At 37.2% G+C, this 5,364-nt stretch overlaps 1 pseudogene; it reads left to right on the top strand.

Moving 5' to 3' along the window:
* The first annotated feature begins 210 nt into the window (after positions 1-210).
* Positions 211-309, top strand: LOC132287375 (small nucleolar RNA R71; annotated as a pseudogene).
* The last annotated feature ends 5,055 nt before the right edge of the window (positions 310-5,364 follow it).

A 5,364-nucleotide genomic window follows, 5' to 3' on the forward strand; every position in this document is an offset into this window, starting at 1 on the left:
TGTAAGCCAACACTTTTCCTACCTTGTGAATTTCTACCATTCTTGGATGATAATGTTCTATGCAAAGAATTTTCACTCATGCTTTCATAAAGATGTCACACGTCATCCTCATGCCTATCAATGTAAGAGCCACCCATGGAAGCATCAACCATACCCTTATGGTTGTCCGATGAGCTCTCAAAGAAGTATTGAACTAATTCCCATTTGGGCATGTCATGATGTGGACACTTTCTAAGCAATTCTTTGAAGCGTTCCCATGCCTCATGAAACGTTTCTCCATCCCCATGTGAAAATTCTCGAATTGAGGTCCTCATGGCATTGGTCTTAGAAACCGGATAGTACTTCTTCAAGAACTCTTGTTGCATTTCTGCTCAAGAAGTGATTGAAAAAGGCCTAAGATTGTTAAACCAATACTTTGCCTTGTCTTTTAAGGTGAATGGAAAAAGTTTGAGTCTTAAAACCTCTTCCAGCATGTCCGTATATTTTACGGTGGAACATACTTCAAGAAACTCATCCAAATGCTTGTAAGGTTCTTCACTTGGAAATCCATGATAGTTAGGAAGCATTTGAATGGTTTGTGGCATAATTTCATAATGATGTGCTCTAAATGGAGGCAATTGGATGCATGTAGGTGCATTATACTCATTAGGCACATAATGGTCTCTTAAAGTAAGAGGTGGATTAGCTACTTGAGGTGCAACATGAACACCTTGGTTTTGAATTCCTTGATTGTTGATGAGAGGTTGTGGAGCATACATTGGCCTTGGCATTCCATATGGAACTTGGCCTTGTTGTTGTGGAGGTTGGTGAATGAATGGCTTAGGCATGCCTAATAGTACTTGTATGTTCTCATTGTGCACATTGGGATAAAGGATACCTTGTTGGTCTATCTGACCAATGTCCTCAACATGATTATCATTATGGTCATCCATTGAAAGATTGGCTTTTTTTGAACTTCCTCTTCCCCTAGGATTTCTAACGATAGATTCAAGATGCAAATCAAGAGGGGCAAGAGTTGGTCTCAATGAACGACGTTCATGCATGCACGATACAAAACACAACAAATACAAAGAATGACAAACACTATGCCTTCACAACAATGCAATTAGACTTCTTCCATAAACATTTAATTCATACTCCTATACTCTAACAACAATGATGCAAGACAATAAAAAATAAGCCTCTACGCAGGCCGACGATTTAACTAAGGGATTGAGTAAAGAAAATCTCACAAATGTCCTTTAGCATTTCAACTCCAAATTTTAAAGCTTGGCTTAGCAATTTTAGAATTTTTAGCTTTTTGCTTTCTTTGCTTGCTTGAATTAAATGCTCAATTGCTCCTTTAATTGCTTCCTCTCCAACAATGCACCTAGTTAAGTAAGAACAACACAATAAGTAACCAAAAAGAAAAATTAAAATAAAGTAAAGACATGATCAAAAGAGTACAAATCCTAAACAATTCCACAAATCCGACGTTGCCAAATCTAATCAACAAATCCCCGGCAACAGCGCCAAAATTTGACGGGAGCGAATGGCCGTTCCTACACGCCAAAATTGATGTAGTGAATGTGCGGTTCAAGAAAATCCTTTTGGATCAAGTTTAAATTTATAAAAACCACTACCAACACTACTACTAAAGTAGCAAAAGTGAGTAAGGATCGTCCCAATGGATTATGGGGATTGAGCAATGTCGTGGAATCACAATTAGGGCTAGTAGGTCGAGTGATCAAACAATTGGTTGGTTGGTTGATTAAAGAACAACTAAATTAAACTAAGTAATAGCAAAAGAGTGCAATTAAGAGTAAGTAAGAGAGAGAGAGAGACATCTTGGGGTTTAGAGATCACCACCAAACAATGCATTTCTATATCATCGACAAGTGATTAATGAGGGCAAATAGTGGGTTACAATATTAGTGTGTGTGTATTTGGTTGATTCAACAAGCAAGGATGACTAGTTAAGCATGTATTGTCTAAACATCATGTGAAAGGCACAATATATCTAAGCAATGAAGTATATATTGTCCAAACAACATGTGAAATGCACAATAAATTAAAACAAGTCATTAATCATTTCATTAAGCTCACAATTCAAATACAACACAAGGATAGAGACATATGCTAATTGCATTCAAAAGCTTGGATCATCAAACAACAAGCATAGATTGTCCTCCAATTTAATACTACACTACAACTACACTGCATCTATACTACTAGCATGAAAATAAACTAGGGGAGAGGCACAATCCATCAAGAAATAAGCATGAACCATCAAGAAAATCATAAAAGCATTCTTTTAAGCACAATGTTTTGACAATCTCTAAATCTATAGCATCAATACATATAGACATGCATCAATAATACAAAATCTAAAGATAAGCACATGAACATCTATTCTAGCATACATAAACATATGGATAGAATGAAATAACCAATTGGAAGCATTAAACCACATAAATCATTGAATAAACAAGATCTATATATATCAAAGTGTCAAAACATCAATTACAACACTAATCCCTCAATGATACACAAGATTAAGATATAGAAAGCATGCTTGGGGCTAACTCTAGCCCCAAGAGGATGTCTAGCCACTCATGGTGATGATGCTCCAACCCTCAAGGGCTAATTCCATGGTTGAAATCTGCTCCTTGTTGATGAAGAGTCTCCAATGGTGTCTCTAACCTCTTCCTCTAAACTTCCTCTCCAAGAGATGATATGAAAATTAAATTGGCTCCCCTTCGTAAAAGCAATCCTTATCCTTATATAGGTAGGTTAAAATGACACCCAAAATGAGCTAGGGTTGTGCACACAATATTCCCTAATGATTGGATAAAGGACAACTTTCAATGAGATGGAATTTTAACTTTTTCGCACTAGAGGAAGTTCGATCGATCGAACCTTGAACTTGGATCGATCGAAGGTAAGTGAGATCGATCGAACTTAGGCTAGATCGATCCAACTGGCTGAGATTTTTAGAAAAAGACAAATTCGATATATTTATGGGAGATATTTATGAGAAAAGGACAAAAGTGGTTAGTGGGTGGTATAGCTGTGGATAGGATCAATCATTTGAATAAGGACAAAAGTGTTCGATCAATCGAATGATGGTGTTGGATCGATCAAACTTTTAGAACTTTATGTTTTTGGGTCAAGGCTTGGATCTATCTTGAAGTGTTTAGATCGATCATTGTTCGATCGATCGAACCTTGAACTTAGATCGATCGAACTTTGTTGCTTACCACCTTTGGTTTTATTTGTTTCCTTCTTTCTCCACTTTGCTCATTTCTTTGATTAATCCCAGAATTGCTTCAATTAAGCTCTTATTTGGCTGAGTTAGCTTATTTTCGAGATAAGTGCCTGAAAAAAGAAATAATACGAAATTAATCTAAAACGGTAAAGTAAGATAGATAAAGGTACTAGAATACCTAAGCTTAAGGGGTTTAAATACGCACTTTTCAGTACTCATCAAGAATCTAAGAAGATGTTCTCAGACAGAAATCAAGAATGACCTAGCTTAAACTTGGGGATTGTAATTCAGCCTACTTCCATAGATCACTCACCTCTAGAAATAATAGAAAAAAGATTGTCTCCCTCACCTTAGCTGATGTACAAACCATTCATGATTTGGAGGATATAAAATTTCAAGTTGTTCACCATTTCCAGTCCTTATTAAGAGAGTCAACCCCCTCTACACACCACATTTCTGACTTAGCCCCTTTCATTACCAAGGAAGTTCCATCCAACCTTCTTCCTTACCTTGAAGATATGCTAACACAAATGAAGATCCAAAACTGCATGCTGAAACTAAACAGAGATAGGGCTCTAGGTCCAGATGGTTATAATGCTTCATTTTTCCAAAAAACTTGGAGTATTGTGGGCAGATCAGTGACAAAAGTAATTTCAGAGTTTTTCAGGAATGGCAAATGTCAAAACCCAACCACACTCCATGACTACAGGCTTATCTCTTGTGTCAATACCCTATACAAATATATCTCCAAATTGTTTGCTACAAGACTTCAATCAACACTGCCCTACTTAATTGATCAATCCTAATCTGCATTTGTTTATGGTAGGAAAATCACAGATCCCATTCTCTTGGCTCATGAGTTGCTAAGAGGGTATCACAAACATGGTAGACCAGCAAGATGTGCAATAAAGGTGGACCTCAAGAAAGCCTTTGACTCAGTAAAGTGGGATTTCATCATTAGTTGCCTATCCTTACATAAATATCCTCCTAAATTTATCTATCTCATCAAAGCTTGCATCACTTCCCCATCATTCACTATTGCTTTGAATGGTGAATTTCAGGGGTTCTTCAAGGGTCAAAGAGGTCTTAGGCAGGGAGATTCAATCTCTCCCTTCCTCTTCATCATTGTAATAGATGTTTTCTCATCAATAATAAATAATTATGTGGGAAGGGTGTCCTCGATCTTTGAAATACCACTGGAGGTGCAATCTTCATAAAATCACTCATTTATCCTATACTGATGACTTGTTACTATTTTGTCATGGAGACATATGCTTAGTTTCAGTCCTCAAGTCTGCTTTAGATCTCTTTTGCTCAATGTCTGGCTTGGACATCAATCTATCAAAAAGTGAAGTTTACTTCTCTAGAATAAATGAGCAAACTCAATATGATATTACTTCACTACTAGGCATTAATGCAGGCACACTACCAGTGAGGTATCTAGGAGTGCCATTGATATCAACCAACTTAAAAGCATAGCACTACAGTTTATTGGTAAGCAAGATCACTCATAGAGTATCTAAGTGGACATTTAGATCCCTTTCATATGTAAGTAGGCTTCAATTGATCAAAGCAGTTCTGGTCTCCACACAGAACTACTGGTGCAACATTTTCATTCTATCTAAGGGAATGATTGATGAACTCAACAAGATTTTTAGAAGATTTTTATGGTCTGGACCAGAAATGAAAGCGTTTGGTAGTAAAGTTGCTTGGAACAAGGTCTGCAGCCCTAAGCATGCTGGAGGGTTGGGGATCCCCAATTTGGAGATTACAAATAAGACTGGGATCATAAGATTCATTTGGGACCTATTAGCTGATGATTCAAACAGACTTTGGGTTTTGTGGTACCATTCTCACCTTCTTAAATCTAGGAACCTTTGGACACTTAACTACCCACAGCCTTGCTCCTGGAGTTGGAGAAAAATCCTTCAATTAAGGCACCCAGCAAGACTGCTCATTAAGCATTCCATTGGGAATGGTGCTTCTACATCATTTTGGTGGGATAATTGGGCCCTTGGAGGACCATTATGTTCAAAATTCCCAGTCACAATTCTAACTGAAGGTGGATTCAATGAGGCTACAAAAGTGGATTCTTTCATTGTCAACAATAATTGGAG

The sequence above is a fragment of the Cornus florida genome, unplaced genomic scaffold (genome assembly GCF_030987335.1).
Source record: "Cornus florida cultivar Cherokee Brave unplaced genomic scaffold, ASM3098733v1 CherokeeBrave_3.0.0_Hap2_Chr11, whole genome shotgun sequence".
Taxonomy (NCBI): Eukaryota; Viridiplantae; Streptophyta; class Magnoliopsida; order Cornales; family Cornaceae; genus Cornus; species Cornus florida.